Source organism: Physella acuta, unplaced genomic scaffold, assembly GCF_028476545.2.
Source record: "Physella acuta isolate Inbredline_101_S28 unplaced genomic scaffold, ASM2847654v3 ptg000600l, whole genome shotgun sequence".
Classification (NCBI taxonomy): domain Eukaryota; kingdom Metazoa; phylum Mollusca; class Gastropoda; family Physidae; genus Physella; species Physella acuta.
Window position 1 is genome coordinate 864,889 of NW_026732119.1, and position 22,575 is coordinate 887,463.

Here is a 22,575-nt window from a genome sequence, read left to right on the forward strand (position 1 = left end):
CGTTCCTAAGTTCACTATAAGATGTAACACTTAAACGTAGGCTCTAAGTAAGTTGTCAGATTCATAAGTGTGTGGTAAAGTTAGGGAAGTTGCGAGTGGTTAGCAATGTACATTATGTTAACTACACATATTGTACGTATATTTTCATATACAAAGTTGCTTTTTGTCATCGGAGATTCAATTTAAATTGTGCTGTGTGTCGATTGATTCATCGTCATATATACTTGTGTCAACTCGTTCGCAAACGTATACGTGAGGTAAACGCATACATTTTAATAAATTAAAAGATTTCTAACATGTATATACATATAGGCCTACATAATATGTAATAGCCTAGGGAATATTTAATTATTTATTTAATATGTTGTGATTACACGCCGAAATGAAAAGTTAATTTTTGAAAAATATTCTCTATTTTTAAAACGTAAGTTTCCTCCATTTCTATATTTTAAATTACCAGGGGAGAACACACAACTAAAATAGTTTTATTTGTTTTACAAACATTTTTGCTAACAAAATTGTTTATTAACTTATTTTATAAACCAAAAAAAAACTTGTTATGACTTATTTTCTACAATATATTATATTTTATTTAAGAAAAGTAACACATTTACTTTTAGTTTAATAGTAAAACCCATGACTATTTTAACTAACTATGGTATACTAATTCGAAAATTACGATTAATGACTGGTCCGGACTCATTTTGAAACATCCGAAAAACATTTTCTCACATTGATTTCACCTACTTTATTCTTATGATATCTATTTCGGTTTTCTAATGCTTTCCAAAATCTGAAACGGGTAGCCGAATACATTTCTTGTAGTGCTCCATCCAAACGCCTTCCTTCTATTTTCCCCATTGTCACGAGCCCAGATTTGTTATATTTGATAGTCCGTTGGGGTCAACCGTGTATGACGTCCACAAGGGTGTGGGGGGGGGAGTTAGGGTGGGCGGGGGGGGTGGTGGTTCGAATACAGTAGACACTTGTGGACGAGTATGGCCGGACGGACGAGGGGAATGGGTTGGGGCTTTAGGTCATTCTGGCCGTCCACATGTTGGACTACGGCTAAAAAACACACTGTGTTTCAAATTAATGTATAAACATTTAAAATAAATAAAACATGTGTTTAAGAGGCAACTAGATCCAGGGCCTAATAGATTCCTAATCACAGAAACCTAAATAATTTTTTTTAATCAAATTCTAAGACGACGTAGACGTAGTCTATTTTAAATTAATAAACTAAAAATAATCAGATTATAAAACATAAAAGAAAAAGAAACAGCGCATGTACTTTTAAGAGGGTTCTACCCCATAACATTTAAGTTTTCCCAGCCCCCCCCCCCCCCCCACACTCAACGCCCCCCCCCCCCTTTTTCGAGAAAAAAGTCTGGAAATAAAACTGACTCGATGTCCAGACGTTTTTTCATTCTTTACCGTTGGTTACAGCACTATGTTCAGCTCGTTACAGCACTGTGTATCTAAGTCATTTTTTTCATCTCTAGCTCCTGGGTCCGTCTCTGGGAGGCTGAACACATTTTAAAATCGTATAGATACATACACATAATTAACACGACTTAACACACTAATTAAACACATTCCCGAACACAATTTAAAATGCATTCGCTAACTGTTCGTTAGAAGTAAAACTAAAATACACCCTGACATACATACACCTCTAAAAACATATGAACATACAAGTATTCATCAGCAAACACAATGTACCATATGTATAGAAACTAAAAAAAATTGTAGTGTTGACATTAAAGTAAATATAACACTACTGCACAATATAACACACTCAAAACATATAGTCACACCTAGGCAGAATGTAAACGCAAACTATACAAATTAAAAAAAAAAACTTAACTTTAATAAAAGTAAAAGTTAAGTTTAAAAGTAAATCTCAATTTACTATAACTTATACTAACAGTAAGCTAATGCCAATGATACCATGAGTTATAAGGGTAGATAGGAAATCTACTGTTAGAGTTAAATTTAGTTTTAGTGTAGGGGTAAATGTAAAGGCAAGTAAACAATAAATGAAAAGAAAATGACGGACATAGCTATCTACCGCTGTATCTTATTTAAATATGACTAACAGGCAAAGTATCCAGATGTACCAGCAACATTTAGATTTAATTAACAAAAAATGAAACCCGATGTAGAATAAACATTTCAGTTGTAACTAAGAACCATTGTAATCAGATGTAGAATCAAAAATGTGATGTAATTAACAGACAATGTAACTAAAGGCAAAAAAAACACATATAAACTAAACATACGCTGTATGATAGAGCACGTACACGCTTTATGTAATGTATTCATAGTACTACAATGGTTATTAAAATACACATAAATTGTACACATTTCATTATTTAAAACTACTAGACATCGGTACCATGCTAACAGCTATAAAGCTTTATCCTAACACAATGTATTTAACTGTCAAATACCTTTAAAAGAAGTAAATTGCACTTATGTATCCTTTAAAATAGTATATGTTTGTATGCAGTGGCGTGGCGAGGTCGGGTGTCAACCGGTGCGGCACTTAATGGTGTCACCCCCCAGAGGCGTAGCGACCCTTCCCGGGGACAAATTTCGATTTGCACCCCCTCCCTCAAACTTTCGATTTACACCCCCCCCCGCTCAAGTTTTTCTCTATATATTTTGCTTTTTTTTGCCTTGGTGTCACCCCCCTAAAGGCGTCACCCTGTGCGGTCCGCACCCCCGCCCCCCCCCCCTCCGCTACGCCTCTGTTTATATGTGCATTATAACATTATTCAATACATTTCACTTAAAATAGCTTACATTTTAACACTATCAATATCACTAAATTAACTTGCTAAAGACGCACCGTGTAATGATGTTAGGGCGTGTTTTACATGGCTCCTAGTAAACACTAGTCATTATAGTTTTCATAATGGTGTTAGAGCGTGTTTGTTATGGCAAGTAGTAAATTCAAGTCATTATATTTTTTTATCTTTTTGATGTTCGGAAACAGTTTAATCTAAATTACAAAGGAATTTTTTTTTTTTCAAATATAGTAATCGTTTATTTATGTGAGTAAAATATTGTTATGGACATTACAAGTGCATTTACATACATTAATTTAACGGTAACAAAAATGACATTGCACATTATGAACAAGCTAAAATAAGCATCGTTAATCACGTTTCATAAAGCACCATTTGAAATATGACCTGTCCCACAGTAGTTTACCATTGATGTTGATATACATCAATGGTATTTTTTTATGTCATGTGTTTCTTATTTCAGTTATGTGAGGTCATGGAATCAGTTCGCAGCTTGTGTACATTATATTTAGAACAATGCTGATGTGTTCCTTAATTCTCGGAACGATTTTCTAGTGTAAATTCATAAAAGTGCAGTCCATCCTTATAATCCAGTGATTCATGCTAATGGAACGGAGTGGTATAACGGTAGAGAGCTTGACTACTAACCCATCGAGTTCGAATCCGGGTTAAAGTCAGTAGACCCATCTATGATGGGTACCTAAATCACGTTAGGGAAAGTACAGGCGGCTGGACATAGTGCTGACCACGCTATCTCTGCTTATGCCGAGGTCACAGAAACAAGTGAACTTTATTTCACTTGTCCTATAGACCGTCAGGTTTGAAAAGGGAACTTCACTCTTCATGCTACTTAATCCTGCTATCTCGTTCGTTTAACTTAATATAAAAGTAATATGTTTTGACTACTTTAGTACTTATGCAGTATTTAAATAAAACATAATTTTTTGGGGTACCAGGAAAAAAAAGGACAAACATTTCAAGAAGTTAAGGCAATATTGCTTAGCTGTATCTTTCCTTATTTTAAATTAATTATTATTTATTTGGTTAATGTTCTGTAACAAACAGATAAAATTACATTTTCTAAAAATTAAACATACTAAACTACTTATTATATAATTTTTTACATTCACTCTAATTGCGATATATTAATTTTGAAATACAATAAACATTTATCTGTTTCTTGCATTGCAATTTTATGTACTTCTATTGTAAACTATTTTAAAAACAAAGTTTTAAGTTGTTTCCCTTAATTTTTCAATTTAAAAATGGGAAAAAAAATGTAGTACAAAATGTTTCTACTTTCAACACAGCAATATGTTATAAAATTTCAAACAATTATACAATACAATACAATACTATACAATACTTTATTTTCTTAATAATATTTTTTGTAAATATTTTTAAAAATATAGTACTTTTTTAAAAATAAATGTACTATCTACAACTTAGAACATTTTAATGAAATGCTCCACATGGAAGAGATATTGTATAAAACGAAATTTACACACAACAAAAATGTTAAATAAAATACCGCATAAAACCTTTTTTTTAATTCAGGATTTAAACGCAGGACTTAATGCAACAAAACAGTAAAGTAAATAAAGTAACTAAAATTGCCTTTTTAAACCTGACCCACATGTAGTAGATGATGTAGAGTTTACCTGTTCGTATTACGTCAGCATTGAAAAGAGAGTGTTTTAAGCTGTAAGCCTTATCGCCTTTACTTTCCCTAGCGTTAGATACCCGGGGTAAACTCAGGGACATCTTTCGGGACCTGAGTGTTCTACCCTTTGACACGGCCAGCACATTAATATTAAAGTAACTACATTTGTTTTATGTCTATGTAAGTATACTAAACTTTAAAAAACTTTAAAAAAACAACGTCAAATTGCTTATGCTTTGCAAAAGATAATCAGAAGATAAAACAGTAAATAGAATATTTTTTGGCGATGTATTAATATTTAGTTCAGTACATACAATAAACCTGTGTATATGATCCTCTATGACATAAAGCAAATTACTCGCGTGTATGATATTTGTCGGATATGGTATATGTTGTGTAGTATTGTACATAGTTTCTTCACATGTCATATATACACGGTTGTTGAGAATATACACTAGGAAGTGAAGAGCCATCACACCACAACATAATATTATAGCAAATACACGCCCATTCTAAACCAATACAAATCATAACACACGACAACGGCGTAGACTTGGACAAAAATCAGGCACGCTTCACTGATTACTGCCATTAGCTATTTATAAAGACGAAACCAACAACGAAACCCAAGACAAATATCTAAAATTCACAACAAAATTAAAAGACGGAGAGCGAGACAAAATCAGCGACCCTCTAACCATGCAAGACTTAGGTAAAACAATCAATGGCTTAAAAAAAAATTAATCAAAGCATCTAGACAAGACGGACTAACTAAAGAATTTCATCAAACTTTTAAAGATGATACTCTACAGCCACTATACGTCGCATAAAAAGATATAGGCCTACATGAAAGAGAATAGGGTAATTGCGACATATTTCAGCAGAGCCTACAGTACCAATACAGAAAAAAAAGTATAGATCCAAATCCCTCAAAGATCGAATTTAAATTATTATAAACTAAAAAAAAAAAATTGAAGTTAGTAAAGTAGATTCCTACATTAAAATTATAACAGTGACCAACAATACAGCTTCACATGAATAAACAATCAAAATACAACCGTTTAAACCAAATTGTCGACATATTTTTTTTAAATGAAAGTTTTATATATTCGTCAGCGTTTTCAAATAATTTTAGTTTTTTTTTTTTTTTTTTTTAAACTTTTCAAGCAGTGTTTTCTCCATGTACAAATAATATAATGCATTGTGTACACAGAAAAAAATGGCAACTTAGTTAGAAGAATCTTACTCATAAAACAAGACATGTAAGACTATGTTTATATTATTACTACATGATTTAATTGAAGATTTATGAACAATTAATAAATGTCGTTATTTAGGGGTGAGGGTCTGGTCTTTTGTTAGTCATCAAAAAAGCATGACATCATTTATGAATGCCCCTAAAATCAGAAGTAAAAATAAACTTAAAGGACCCGCCCCACTTTATTGTGCTTAGGTTAAATAGAGATATATATCACACAACAACTCCTTTTTTGTCAAATATATTTTTTTCATTAGCCATTACATAAAGTGTAAGCCTTATCATGTACCCCGGTCCAGTAGCGTAGCGAGGGAGGCATGGGGGGGAGGCATATGTCCCCGGGCGCCCCCTAAGGGGGCGCCAAAATGGGTTGGAAAAATAAATTGAAAGGTTGAGGGGGGTGCAAATCGAAAAGTTTGTCCCCGGGTGGCGGGAAGGGTCGCTACGCCTCTGCGCAGTCACACAGTAAGCTACTGGTTCAAAAGGGATGAACTGTTTGAAAAACTTAACGCCCTGGATCTTTTGTGAAATATACCTATAGTCCATAAGTTTAGACGTTGACGATTTCTGATTTCAATTGATCAATCAGATTTGCTAATTGCTTTTTTTATTTCATTTTTTTTTAAATATGTTAGGAGAGTAACAATGTTTAAAATTATGATTAATGTATAATGTATCTTCCAGTACTGATATTTAGAAATATTACTAAAAGGTTTATTGTTTATAAACATACAATTTAAAGTGAAACTCTACGTTAAGGCAATGTTGTAGACTTTAAAAGGTGTATTGAAAGGTTTAGAACATATTGCATTGTTGAAAGTAGAAAGTTTAGAAATATATTGCTTTTCAGATTATGTGATTTAGCAGTCAAGGGAAAAAACTTAAAACGTTATATTAAAAATTACACAAAACCACAGTAGATTAAATTTTTCTAAAAGTAATAACAAATAATTTTGTTACTATTGTGGTAATACACTGTTATTTATGTTTTTATCAAAATCTATGGTTTTGTACTTTTAAGTGTTTAAAACTTTAGAAATTTTTGTTTATGGTACCCTTAGACAAATAAAGATATATTTTGTTTTTAAATTAAAAACTCTTGATTTACCAATATTCTATTCTCATTTCTGGTTTCTTAGGTGGCGAGGAGTATCATATGTAAAAAATGAAGAACCTTCGTTTACTAAACAGTTTAAAGAAAAAAAAGGTCACACAGATGAACCAGATGTGAATACAAAAAAAGTTAAGCATTCCAAATTTTGATGAGGATGATGATGAAGATGTGCCAGAAAGAGAAGAGGAAAAACCTGTTGTTGTTGTACTCAAGTCTGGAGATTTGACAGCCGAAGAAGCAGAGTTAGAGAAAAAACAAATTGATGAAGGTCCAGCGAGACTAGATGAAAAAATCACATTTAAAAAACCATCAAAAAGAACTCAGGACACAACAGGGAACACTGACAAGGAAGAGTCCAGTAATAAACGAAAAGAAACAGAAGTAAAGAAAACATTCACAGCAAAAAAGACAAAGAACAGTTCACTATTATCATTTGGTGATGATGAGGGGGATGACAGCTAGTAGCTGGTGGGAACAACATTCAATTGTGTGCTTCTTGCATTTTTAAGTGTTGTTGGAGTAATATTTTTGTAAATAGTCTTTAGTATGTTATTAATAAAAAGCATTTACATTAAAAAAAATTATTTTAAGCAAAAATAAATGTTAATAATATTATGTTTCCTTTTTAATTAGAGCAGGGGTCCGCAACCTGCGGCTCGCGAGCCGCATGCGTTTTGAAGTTAAGATGCGGCTCTCCAGTTCCTTGCACAAATATTATTAATTGTATTATTTCATTTTCAAAGCTCATACAAAATATCACACTGTAAAAAAAAGAAAAACTTCAAACATGACAAAAACACTCATCAGACAACAATAAGAATAGGTGGAGTAGAGCGTACAAAGACAGCTGAGCACCTTGGGCACCAGGCCCAGCCCCACAGTAATGGTGTGTCCAGCCCCGTGGCGACTATATCATTCTTGCTATTGCCGAAGTGTAGACGTTTTCGAATATCATTAAAAGGGGAATGCAATTTTGATCAAAATGCATTCCTCTCCCTATTAGTATGGATTAATTTAACCTAAGTGACGTAGTATTTTAGTTATTAGCTTCCTACGGTTGAGCCAGGCACTGCACAGTGAAGTATGAGTTTACCCTGTGTTCAGTGGGGTGGAGGATAAGCCCTGTGAGAACCGATGGACAGAAGCGACCGATACAGTAATCAAAACTATATCCAAGCCAGTTAGTCGGCGTTTGTCGTGTTGAGGCCTGTCTGACCGATACAGTAATCAAACCTATACCCAAGCCAGTTAGTCGGCGTTTGTCGTGTTGAGGCCTGCCTGACCGATACAGTAATCAAACCTATACCCAAGCCAGTTAGTCGGCGTTTGTCGTGTTGAGGCCTGCCTGACCGATACAGTAATCAAACCTATACCCAAGCCAGTTAGTCGGCGTTTGTCGTGTTGCGGCCTGTCTGACCGATACAGTAATCAAACCTATACCCAAGCCAGTTAGTCGGCGTTTGTCGTGTTGAGGCCTGCCTGACCGATACAGTAATCAAACCTATACCCAAGCCAGTTAGTCGGCGTTTGTCGTGTTGAGGCCTGCCTGACCGATACAGTAATCAAACCTATACCCAAGCCAGTTAGTCGGCGTTTGTCGTGTTGAGGCCTGCCTGACCGATACAGTAATCAAACCTATACCCAAGCCAGTTAGTCGGCGTTTGTCGTGTTGAGGCCTGCCTGACCGATACAGTAATCAAACCTATACCCAAGCCAGTTAGTCGGCGTTTGTCGTGTTGAGGCCTGTCTGACCGATACAGTAATCAAACATATACCCAAGCCAGTTAGTCGACGTTTGTCGTGTTGAGGCCTGTCTGACCGATACAGTAATCAAACCTATACCCAAGCCAGTTAGTCGGCGTTTGTCGTGTTGAGGCCTGCCTGACCGATACAGTAATCAAACCTATACCCAAGCCAGTTATTCGGCGTTTGTCGTGTTGAGGCCTGCCTAACCGATACAGTAATCAAACCTATACCCAAGCCAGTAGTCGGCGTTTGTCGTGTTGAGGCCTGTCTGAGCGAGAACAAAAAAGTTATTGGCTTCTAAAGTGGATTCGGATAATTCTATAGTTATATTATTTGATTACTAATTTTATTATAGAAGAGATAGCTAAAACACTTTTTGTGCGAAACATGTGAATGTTTTATATGAATAAATATTAGATCAGATTAAACGCTATTTATTTTAATCAAATGTATTTCCCTAATTCTTATCAAAAACCAAAATATTGAAAAATAAACCGGGAGTGATCTCCCCTAAACTTTCTCGTATATTCTTATATAAAATAACAGGGGATGGGAACTCGGGCTATAGACATGAATTTTAATCCATTTTAAATACTTAAAGTTTTAAAAATAGAATAAAATCTTGTAGACAAATTAATTGCACACCAAGTGAACGCCAAATAAAAAAGCGCATAATAGTGCGCAATATTATTAGTACTTTTAAAATTTACATTAGTTTTTTGAGAAATCGGAAGTAGCGTAATTTACTACTTCCAGTCAACGGAAATTACTCAAAATTTAACAGACGGTAGAGAATTAGATCTTTTACTTACATGTGAAATGTCATTTATCTATCTGAAATAGTAATCAAGTTATAGGCTTTTGAAAAATTCAAAGTAGGAAAAGTACCACTTCCGGTTATCGGAAATCGCTCAAAAGTTGATACGGATCTACGATTTTGATAAAATACTTATATATGAAATTTCATCAACCTAGCTGTAACGGTACTCAAGTTATCGTGTTTACACACGGACACACAGACAGACAGACAGACACACAGACATACGGACAAGATTGCAAAATTATGTTTTTCCGTATCAGTGAGGTGTAAAACGTCGAGATTTGTAAAAATCTCGATTTTTTTTTGCACGATTACAAGACTTTCTCTATACTTTGTATATACGAGAAAGTAAAAAAGTTAGTGGCTGTTTAAAAACTGGGAAATTTTGGAAATATTGACGCGTTGCTCTTCCGTCTAAAAACGTTGCCGACCCCTGAATTAGATTGAACTACCACAACACCACAGGGGATGGGGTGAGGGAGAGGTGAGGATTATGTCGGTATCACTAAATATTGAATTAGTTGAGTTGAACTACGTCCAGTTTGGGTTATAACAATTGTATCGATAGGATATTTTAATGACATCTCACTTAAGAAATAAAAGAGTGAGAACGGCAGATAACGCTTAATTGTACGCATAGTATTAGCGTGAGTTGTACAACAGGAATGTTGTAACTGGATAGTTAAATAATTTTTTTTATTACTTTCTTCCCATCTTAACTTTTAAAAAATACATATGGGAAACCACTTTAAACTATTATAACAAAATAATATAGAACCGATAGCCCAGTTGAAGTAAAACAGTTTAGTAAATCATTGTTCTTGTTATTTATTATTATTGTAACGAAATAATATTTAAAATTAAACTAATTATCTAGTGCTAATAGTTAATTTATTTAATTTATTTAATTTATTTAACAAAAATAAGTTATCTCTAATTAAATTTTAAAAACTTTTATGGTTTTAAATTTTTGATATTTAATTAAAAGAATTTTATGATGGTTAATCAATGCATCAGACATTTTATACAAACCGTTGTTCTTTTGAAGTTAATTTATAAACATTTAAAACAACTGAAACATTGGTTTAAGAGGCAACTACATCCAGCTTCTTAACAGGGACCAATCGCATTAGTGATTATTCTACGGGCCTCTACATTTCCTATTTGATCTATGCATGAGATCTCTAAGTCATCTTTCATTCATTGCTACTGGATCAGTCTCTCGATGTCTGCATACATTTTATTATTGCTCAGATACAAACATCTTAATTTACATGAACTTACACAATAATTAAAGGCATTCATGAATATAATGAACGTGAAATCTAAAACTAAAAATACACCCGTGTATACACCTTTAAAAACATTTAACTAAACTTTTTTTTCTCTTTAAATTTAGCATTTGGTTTTACCCCCAACCCTAGGTGATAGATTTAAAGTGTTCACAGTAAATATTGACGATATGTATCTATTGTCGGTTATTAATATAGCTGCTTTTCTATATTTAGCAGATATAAACCCCTCTCCCCTTAGTTAGGATTGTTAATTTGTTTTAAAAAACAAAACCAAACACAGCGATAACGGTTAATTGTACGCCCTGGACCTTTTGTGAAATATACCTATAGTCCATAAGTTTAGACGTGGGAGATTTCTGATTTCAATTGATCCATCAGATTTGCTAATTGCTTTGTGAATTCATTTTTAAAATATGTTACGAGAGTAACAATGTTTAAAATTATGATTAATGTATAATGTGTCTTCCATTACTGATATTTAGAAAAAATTACTAAAAGGTTTATTGTTTATAAACATTAAATTTAAAGTGGAACTCTACTTTAAGGCAATCTTGCAGACTTTAAAAGGCGTTTTGAAAGTTTTAAAACATATTGCATTGTTGAAAACAGAAAGTTTAGAAATATATTGCTTTTCAGAGTATGTAATTTAGCAATCAAGGGAAACAACTTAAAACTTCATATTAAAAATTGCATAAAACTGCCGTAGATTAAATTATTCTAAAACAATAAATAAATAATTGTTTTGCTATTATTTAAATAAATTGCATTTTACGTGTTGGTCAAAATATATTTTTTAAAATTTGTAAATGTGTAAAATTTTAAAATATTTTTCTATGGTATACTCAGAAACATGAAGATTTTTTTCTTTTTAAAATGAAAAACTCTTGATTAATCAATGTTTCGTCTCCATTTATTTCTTGGGTAATTTATTTTATGCAAAAAGAAAATGTTGATAAAAATAAATGATTCCTTTTCAATTAGAGTGAACTACCACAACACCACAGGGGATGGGGTGTGGGAGGGGGTGAGGATTATATCGGTATCACTAAATATTGAATTAGCGGAGTTGAACTATTTCCAGTTGGGTTATATCAATATTATCGATTGCATATTTTAATGACAACTCACTTAAGAAATAAAAGAGTGAGAACGGGAGATTAAGCTTAATTTTTTGTAATGCGCACAACTTTTATTTAATAATTGGAATTGTTTAATTTCAGAAACAATTAAAATTTAACATTTGACTAATTAGATAGAAAATGGAAATTTAAAACAAATGAGTTATTCTTTAGATAATTCCTTGAGCAACCATTTTGTTGTCTTTATGTACACAATGAAAGTACTTACAAGAAATAACACTTAATAAATACATACACACACGTACACGCGCACACGCACACTCACGCAAGCGTACAATCGTCACGCACACACGCAAACGTGCACACGCGCACATACACATATGCGCACATGCACACACATCGTAAGAGTAAGTTTTTATGCAGTGTATGATACTTTTCATTTTGCATAAATGCTGTTAAATCTTTGTAAAGCATAGACTGCTGTTTGTACCTGGAAAACATGCAATATTATATTATGATTTCAACACAACAGTCCTAAACTTTTCGTACCAAAATAAAAATAAAAGTTATCGATCACTAACTGAATCGCTTCAAGATTAAGAAAATGTAGCTATTTTAACATGCAATTAGCTCACCTACACTATTTGAAGAGTAAAATCAACAGTTAGAAACGTCAGTGTATTGTTAAAGTTATAAAAAATAAACAAAAAAAAACTACCAATTAGAGTATTACATCAATTATTTGAAACAAATAAATGTTCTTTACATGCGCCACCCTTTTCTTGTGAATATTTATTATCGTGTTAATACCACACTTTGCTTTCCTATAGTCAAGTTGTATTAATATTAGAATATACATGCATGTACGTATATAAAACCGATACCCCAGTTGTAGTAAAACAATTTTGTAAATCATTGTTCATTGGGTTATTGTTATTGTTCGAATAAATTTTACAAATGTAACACCTGTTTTTCGTACTTATAGTTTTTTATCATACAATAAAAAATGTATTTGTATTCAAAATACAAAACTTTTACTGTTTTAAATGACTATTTATTTAAAACAAAATTTTTCTTAGTTTAATTACTGATCCTAGTTATTGTCTATGTTAAAAACGTAAGTTTCCTCCATTTCTATATTTTAAATTACCAGGAAGATCACACAACTTTGTTTTTAAGGTTATTTAAATATCAATAGTTGTATTTGTTTTACAATCTTTTTACTATCAAAAAAATGATTTCACTTACTCTATTCTACTGATATCTATTTCGGTTTTCTAATGCTTTCCAAAATCTGTAACGGGTAGCCGAATACATTTCTTGTAGTGCTCCATCCAAACGCCTTCCTTCTATTCCCCCCACCGTCACCAGCCCCGCATTATATTTGATAGACCGTTGGGGTCAACCGTGTATGACGTCCACAAGGAGGAGGAGGAGAGGGGGGGGGGTCGAATAAAGTAGACTTTTGTGGACGAGTGGGGAGTTGGAGGTCATTCTGGCCGTCCACATGTTGGACCGCGGAAAAAAACAAACAACACACTGTGTTTCAAGTTAATTTATAAACATTTCAAACAACTGAAACATTGGTTTTAGAGGCAACTACATCCAGGTTCTTAACAGGGACCAATCGCATTAGTGATTATTCTACTGACCTCTACATTTCCTATTTGATCTATGCATGAGATCTCTAAGTTATCTTTCATTCATCGTTCAAAGATCAGTCTCTCGATGTCTGCATACATTTTATTATTGCTCAGATGCAAACATTTTAATTTACATGAACTTACACAATAATTAAAGGCATTCCTGAAGATAATGAACGTGAGATCTAAAACTAAAAATACACCCGTATATACACCTTTAAAAACATGTAACTACACTTTTTTTCTATTTAAATTTAGCACTTGGTTTCACCCCCAACCCTGTGTGATAGCTTTAAAGTGTTCAGAGTTATTATTGACGACTTGTATCTATTGTCGGTTCTTAATATAGCTGCTTTTTCTATATTTAACAGATATAATCCCATCTCCCCCTAGTAGGGGTTGTTAATTTGTATTTAAAATCGTTTTTTTTACTGTAATTTCTGTAATTTCTGTAATTTCTGTAATTTTACTGTAATTTACTACCATTAACGTAACTACCTGCTGTTAAGTAAATTCAAATAGTGACAAATAAATCGTGCCTGCATTTTTATGCTTTGTTAACATTTTTAACGAGTTATTATCGGTAACTAATAATATAAGTGTAGATTTAATTATCGTTAAAGCGCGGGTTGGAAGTGGAGATTAGCTCCCACTCCAAGGTGGAGATAAGCTCCCACTTTATGGTGAGTATAAGCTCCCAATTCACGGCGAGAATAAGCTCCAACGTCACTGTACATATAAGTTAATTCTTCACGGTGGTGATAAGCTCCCACTTCAGGGTGAGAATAAGCTCCCACTTCACGATGAGAATAAGCTCTAAATTCACTGAGGGGATACGCTTCCACTTCAAGTTGGGGATACGCTCCGACTTCACAGTGAGGATCAGCTCCCACTAAATGCCCCATACATCCCACGTCACTGAAAGTTTCTGACAACCAGATCCAGCTCTTGACCTACACGTGTGGCCCAGTCTCTGAGCCCGGCCAATCGCATTTTAAACAAACAATACAAGGGGAAGACAAGTAATATTATGTTATGGTATTTCGATTTTAAATTGGATTGTTTTAAATTAAAAAACATTTCTATTTCTTACATAGTTCATTATAGGTTTCTACAAAAACATATTGTGATGTTTACGGTAATGTGTTAGAGGCAGACTAAGGCAGTCTTATGTTAGAGAGGCCTAGAGAACTGAGTTAAGAGTTATGTTAAATCTAGGCGTAGTGTTGGTTTCGGTTCTAGCACTTGTTTGTTTTGTACTTTACCTTTGGTATTAAAGAAATTATAAGTAATAACATTTATGTAAGAAGGTTAAATCTTAGGATTCGAGTTTTACTTTTGATGTTAGGGTTAAACGGTTAAACTAGAGACACGTTTGATTTACTTAGTGGTTTGTGTTTGATTTATGTTATGTATTTAGCTTAGTGTATAGTCTCTATAGATAATCGTGTTATTTATCCTCGGGACTATATGATAATTATAATGTTAAGGCAAGGCAAAGAGGCAATGACCTAATTATAAGTTAGGATTTTTGCCGCCCAATGTAAGAGATGAAAGGCTAATCTTCTGTTTTTATCGGCGTTGTTTTATACACATGAATATATTGTGATAATACAGTGATATATCATCGGCATAATTATTAAGATAAAGAAATTGTTTACATTTTGTGCATTTAATTAGTATGATTACTATTTTTTAGTTGGAAAAAATCACATACATTCAAATATATAGCTGCTTTATTTTAGAAAAGTAGGTCTACCTTCAATATAGCAAAATAAATTAACCTTTCTTACAATGCTCCGCCCTTTTCTCGTACACATAAATCTTAATTCTTCTATACAACACAGCAATGTTGCAACTTGTTTAATGTGTATTATATTGGTTTCTTATTGTTACTTCCCATATTATAGTATAAACACTTAAGGGAAACAACTTTAAACTATGTTATCAAATTAATTAATAAACCAACTCCCCAGTTGAAATATAAAACTTATGTAAATCCTTGTTAATTTTGTTTTTATTTTTATAAGTATTAATATAATTTATGTATACTTTTTGTCTGCTATAAAAACATTGTATTAATACTAATAGAAAAAACTTTTTTAATTAAATTATGAAACTCATAATTATGTAAGATAACGTTTGGTATATATATTGAATTTCTTTTGAATAATCGATGCTATTGCTGTTCAAATTTGATGTTCAAAATATTTGTACAAGATAACTTGTGTTAAACTAAATACTCGCACGCAGGGGTCGGTAAACTGCGACTCGCTCAAAGTCAATATGGTGCTCTCTAGTTCAACAATATTTATATTCATTTACTTTAAAAACTAAGAAAAAAATTCTACTGTAAAAACAAAAAAACTAATCAAAATTAAAAAACAATGAGAATAGGTGGAGTAGAGTGTATATGGACAGTTGACAGCCTAGGGCAGGGGTCGGCAACCTTTTGAGACAGAAGAGCCAGACGTTACAATTTACAAAATTTCCCACCTTTTAAAGAATCACTAAAATTTAATTTCAATATTATGATCTTTGATTAGTATTAGGTATATATATGTTACCGTCTAAGTCCTTTCTTTCATCCGATCGCCATGAAACTTTGAGACGTTGTTGAGAATACTCCTGGGCAATTATCTGCAAAAAAAAAAAATCATATTCGCAGGGGTAGCGCCCCGGCACGGCTTGATTCGGTTTATAAAATTAAACGTCGTTTGCAGATTGTCACCATTCATCCGATCGCCATGGAGCTCTGAAGGGTAGATGAGAATACTCCCGAGATGGTTTCTGCGAAAATAGAATTATTGGCAGCGCCCGGGAGGGTGCGATTTTCGTCAATACATGGTTTGGCGCCCAAAGTTCCAGAGCGGGTATGTTAGCACTTGGCACCCTTTAATCTTGCGTCCTACATAGCGGGTAAAGAGCAAAACTGTAGCAGGCCCAGCCGCCGGCACCTCGTCGATTGAGAGACCCGAAGAGCCCCAGGCTCACCTGCGAGCACCATGGCGCCTACGTTGGTTTTTAAAAAAGGCTATACAATAAAGACACGATGGGCAACAGTAATCGTTGACAATCTAATCAGCCGAGTCCTCCCACGCATTTGGCTTTATGGCTTTCCCGTGAGCACAATGGCGCCTATGTTCATTTGCGATTCAATGGGTTGCTATAGTCTCTGCAGGCGTGCGATTCGGCGCCCCGGGCTATAGCGGCACACGACATTCGATGATTAAACCGTGCTAGGGGCTCTACGTGGCGCCCCTGCGATTTTGTAATCGGGCTCACAAGAGCGCTATTATCCGTCCCCGACGCTTAGACGGTGAGAGATTAATGGTGATATTACGGTGAGAGATTAATGGCGATATTACGGTGAGTGATTAACTTACACTTATGGCTTGCTGGGCGGTAATGTAGGGAAACCCGTGCCCCGATAACTATGATCCAAGCACAGGCATTGTTTAGAAAAAAAACGCACATGTAATACAACTGGACATTGCCAGATATCTGCTGATGACTTTAACAATCATTTTATATCATCTGTAGCGCTCAACACAGATGCTGATTACACAATCAGTGAGGAGCTTAAAAATTTTTGTAATTCTGCTCACCGTGGTAGGACAGAGCTGATCATTCCGCTTCTCACTGTTCATGAAGTATATGTTAGCCTAAAATCTCTTAAACCGTCTTCAACAACTTCGCTTGATGATATTTCTAATAATGTATTGAAGATTTCAGCTCCAATAATTTCCGTGGTTTTAACCTATGTCTATAACCTCTGTATTGCCAAGCATTATTACCCGACACATTTTAAGCATGATAAGGTTATACACTACACAAAAAAGGTAACATCCAAGATGCTAATAACTACAGGCCAATTTCTATACTTTCTTCCCTCTCCAAGCCACTAGAAATACATATAAACAAATGCATTTCAAATTACCTAGAAAAGCTCAAGCTTTTCCATAGTAATCAGTCTGGGTTTAGAAAGTTTCATTCTTGTCACACTGCTCTGATTAAGATGAATGAAAACTGGCTTAAAAATATTAACAAAAACCTACTCTGTGGCTCGCTGTTTGTCGATTTCAGAAAAGCCTTTGATTCTATTGATTCACACCATACTTCTTAAAAAAACTAATTCCATACAAATTCCACGACTTTACAGTTAGGTTACTTCACTCCTTTTTATCTAACCGATCTCAACGCGTGTTTCACCTCAATACCATCTCTTCACAGAAATATGTTAATATAAGGGTTCCACAGGGCTCAATCTTAGGTCCTTTACTTTTTTCTTTATACATTAATGATCTTCCATTACATATTGACGCTGGTCAGTGCGAGATGTTCGCTGATGATACTTCTTTGCATGTCTTTGCAGACAGTGCTGAGTCACTCAGTTACAAACTTCAAACATGTGCCAATCAGCTTGCTACTTGGACAAAATTTAACAAAATGAAACTTCACCCCGATAAAACCAAGTCAATGTTTATTACAACTCATCAGAAACGCCTTCGTCTTCCATCCACCGCATTAAACATTACTATAGACAATTCAAACATTGAACAGGTAGACAGTTACAAATGCCTAGGATTGTTTATAGATCACAACCTCACTTGGTCTGACCATATTCATTTTCTAAGAATGTCCTTATTAAAGACAACCTTTCAATTAGCAAGGATAAAGAACTTTCTCAACTATAGGAGCAGGCTGGTTTTTTATGAGGCTTTTATTCAATCCAGGTTGGATTATGCTTCTGTAGTGTGGAGCGGCAGCTTTATATCTAAGCAGTGTCCTCTTCTTTCTTTACAAAAAAGGGCTATAAAACTGGTTACTGGCTTGTCTAGTAGTCTGGATTCTTTTCTTACTACTAAAATACTTCCATTAAATAAAAAGATAATATATACTAAATCAATTTTCTTATATAAAATATTCCACGAAACAGCCCCCTCTTACTTATCAGATCTATTTTCTTTTAACATAAAATTAAATCGTCGTCTTAATTTACCATTCCCTTATTCAACCTTTTTCCAAAAACATAGCTTCGCCTACTCTGGTTCTAATTTGTGGAACAATCTTCCTAATAAAATAAAGCTATCTAGATCTGAAAATATATTCAAATCTAAACTAAAACTAAAATTATTTAATGACCTAACTGACTCATTGTAACATTTCTCATTCATCTATTATATTCTCTTTTTTATCTCATTATGTATGATAGCTATGTACCATTGTTTCTTTATTCCACGTTTTCAGTGCTATGTGTTACTGCTATGTGTTATTGAATTGCTTTATTTGTTAAACGGCTAATGTGAAAAAAGGCCTTTGTGCCTACAATTGTAACCGTTGTTTGAATAAATTTGAATAAATTTGAATAAATTTGAATTTAAATAACGCAATTTTAGAAAACAAGGAAGTAGGCTTAAATTGAAAAATGGAGTAACTAATTATTCTAATAGCGAGTATTTATTGCTTATATTTATTATTATAACGTTCAGTACCAAGTGTTGCAAACTAATATTTTTTATGAGTTAACAAAAAACAATATATATATATAATTCTCTTCTGGGAGCCGTTAGAAAACAAGCTGCAAGCGCGCCTTACAGTCCCCTCTCTTCCTCTCTATCATTACCACCCTCCACCCCCTCACATGGTCTGGTGAGCTGTGGTTCACGCTGTTTACATTTTACAATCACAGAGACTGGTTTGGTGACGGCTATTAGGGGCAGATAATTTAGTTTGAAACGATTTTAAAAGTTAGAGGAGGTAACTAAGAGGAGGCTGCTTTCACGTGGGGGGGGGGGGAGGGGGGGTTTAGTGTTTTTAAGCAAATATTTTCAGTGGCAGCATTGGTACTGTCGAATTCACAAATTATAAATTACTGAAAAGAAGAAAAAAAAAAACAACTAAATAGCGGCGTATGATACCCAGCGGGTCGGCTCGTTATTAATATTTGTGCATGGAGCTGAAGAGCCGCACCTTGACATCAAAAGAGCCGCATGCGGCTCGCGAGCCGCATGTTTCCGACCCCTGGCCTAGGGCATTAGGCCCAGCACCACAACTATGCTGTGGCCAGCTCTGTGGCAATGGTTCCAAGCTTTCCACTACCGAAGTGTACATACACATGTTAGTGGCTCTTTAAAGTCTAGGAAATTTTGTAGATTGTAACTTTTGGTTCTTCCGTCTCAAAAGGTTGCCGACCCCTGCTCGCACGAATCAAGCCAACCTAACCATACTACTAATTGCTAGACACAAACACACGTACACACACGAACATACATGCAGAATGTATAGTGTTTGTCGCAACAAATGTCTTATAGCGATACATTGGGACAGTAAAGTTCCTTTTTCGAACCTGAATGTGCGGGTGAAATAGAGTCATCCTAAGTCTGAGACTTTGGTATATGAAGCACAGCACTATGTATAGCGGCTTTTACTTTCTTTATCGTTGGTTACAGCACTATGTATAGCTGCTTTTACTTTCTCTATCGTTGGTTACAGCACTATGTATAGCGGCTTTTACTTTCTCTATCGTTGGTTACAGCACTATGTATAGCGGCTTTTACTTTCTCTATCGTTGGTTACAGCACTATGTATAGCGGCTTTTACTTTCTCTATCGTTGGTTACAGCACAATGTATAGCGGCTTTTACTTTATCGTTGGTTACAGCACTATGTATAGCGGCTTTTACTTTCTCTATCGTTGGTTACAGCACTATGTATAGCGGCTTTTACTTTATCGTTGGTTACAGCACTATGTATAGCGGCTTTTACTTTCTCTATCGTTGGTTACTGCACTATGTATAGCGGCTTTTACTTTCTCTATCGTTGGTTACAGCACTATGTATAGCGGCTTTTACTTTATCGTTGGTTACAGCACTATGTATAGCGGCTTTTACTTTCTCTATCGTTGGTTACAGCAATATGTATAGCGGCTTTTACTTTAACGTTGGTTACAGCACTATATGTAGCGGCTTTTACTTTCTCTATCGTTGGGTACAACACTATGTCCAGCCGCTAAAACTTTCCTTTATGCAACTTTTATTTCTGGATTTCCTCTCAGAAAATGTGTCCATTCAAGAACAAACTACAAAGCCGTAGCTGTTTCATGTTCAAGTTTTCTGTCCTAGATGGGTTGCTGTCTCCAGCTATCGAGACTCATCTACTCTGGGTGTTTAACCTAGGACTTGTGGGTGAAGCAGTCATGAGCATTACCAGCCTGACCACTCCATGTTTTCTAAAGATTCTGCATACAGATTTTTAAAATGCTTGAAGTGTATGTAATGATACTAATTTTTTTTTTAAATATGGCAAGCGATATAATTAAAGTTACATTTGTAAAAATTAAAGCTGTTTGGGAACCATCGATTACAATCAGTTTTATATTATTAAAACATTATATAAGATGGTGAAAAGCCGTTTTGAATTAATTTATAAATTCAAATATTTTTTAAAACAACCCTCAACCCCTAGTTAAATTCAACCGGGTTGGCCAGGGAAAGTAAAACAAAGAAAGTCACACTATTGTCTTACGTGACAAGCAGAGTTTCTTTTACCCCCCCCCCCCCCCACCCCCCGAAGAAAGTCCATAACGACCCCCCCCCCCCACCCCCGAACGAAATGGAATTGATATAGAAAATATATACTTTTGACAGTGTCCGTCCCTCGAAAACTTTAGTCCGCCCACCCCCCACAACCCCCACGCCCTCCCACCGCCCGATAATTATAAGTGCCCCTCCCCTCCCCCCTACGGAGATAAAAATTCTGGAGAAACACTGGGCTTATCTGTAGTTAGTTTGACTCTATTCTTAGTAAAAAAAAAGTATTATTGTTGCATTATAGGTTTTATTGGTATTTTAAAATCTTGAAGCGAGGTCTAAAAACAAATAGCTGCCATCTTTTTTTTTTATCAATGGGAATCGTGTTCTTAACATTTAGTTTAGTTTGGTAACGTCTCTCTCCATCACTAACGATATTTGTTTTATACTAAAAACTATAACATATTTTTCTTGAAACAATTTATTTAAATGAGGAGTAGACCGTCCTTTTAAATAAGTAGTTCGCACGTATCTATAATTTATAATAGTATATTTATTTTTAAATGTATATTTTAAAATTACACAGCATATTTCACTGAATATAGCATACATTATAACACTCTCAATATCACTAAATTAAAATTTACATGCACACTTTTAACATTTGCAAATTAACATTGCACATTCTGAACAAGTTTAATTTAGCATCGTTAAATACTATTTTCTTTTTAATCACAATTTGAAATAGGTCATGCCTTACAATATTTTACCACTGGCGTTGATAGAATTTAAGGGTATTTGGTCAAGGCGTGTTTCTCATATCGGATGTGAGTGGTCGAAGGTTCATATATCAGATATCAACTTTTGTGAATCATATTTAGAATAATAGGGATATGTTCAATCATTCGCGGAGCGATTTTCTAGTGTAAGTTTATCAAAGATTAGTTCACCTGTCTGTTACAGTGATTTCTAATACTTAACTCTGGTAACTTGATCTTGTCACTACATATAAAAATATTGTTTGACTTATCCTGTATAAATGCAGTATTAAAAAGAAATTAAACATATTTTCCAATGCCGATAAGTACAGTGACAACATTGATGAGACGTATCTTTCGTTTTATAAGAGAAATAATTATTTTTTTGCTTAATGTTTTCAATAAAAAGATAATGAAAATGAAAATAGTAAAATCATATTATACACATTTTGACATACATGAAAATTTCGATATAGTCTACTTGTTTTAAAGTAGAAAAATAGTTTATTTGTTTCATTTATCTCAATTGAATGTACTTCTCTTGTAAATCATCTTAACAACAAAATTGTCATTGTTTCCCTTAATTTTTTCAATTACAAAATTGGAAAAAAAATGTATCACTAAATAATTAAATATTTCTATTTTCAACATAAAAATATGTTCTAAAGGTTTAAAATAATTATGCAATAAACTCTTAAACGCATTTGCAAACTGCCACTTCAAATTGGATGCATGCTTTTTTTAATATCACAAAAGTATGAAGCAAAGCATTATTATATCCTGCCGCCTTTATTTCCTAACGAGAGTGATATCACTATATCCAGCCGCCCATGATTAGGTACCCATTAAAGC

At 34.1% G+C, this 22,575-nt stretch overlaps 1 pseudogene; it reads left to right on the forward strand.

Annotated features, from left to right (window-relative positions):
- Positions 1 to 6,739: 6,739 nt before the first annotated feature.
- On the forward strand, positions 6,740 to 7,402 carry LOC131947582 (uncharacterized protein KIAA1143 homolog; annotated as a pseudogene).
- The last annotated feature ends 15,173 nt before the right edge of the window (positions 7,403 to 22,575 follow it).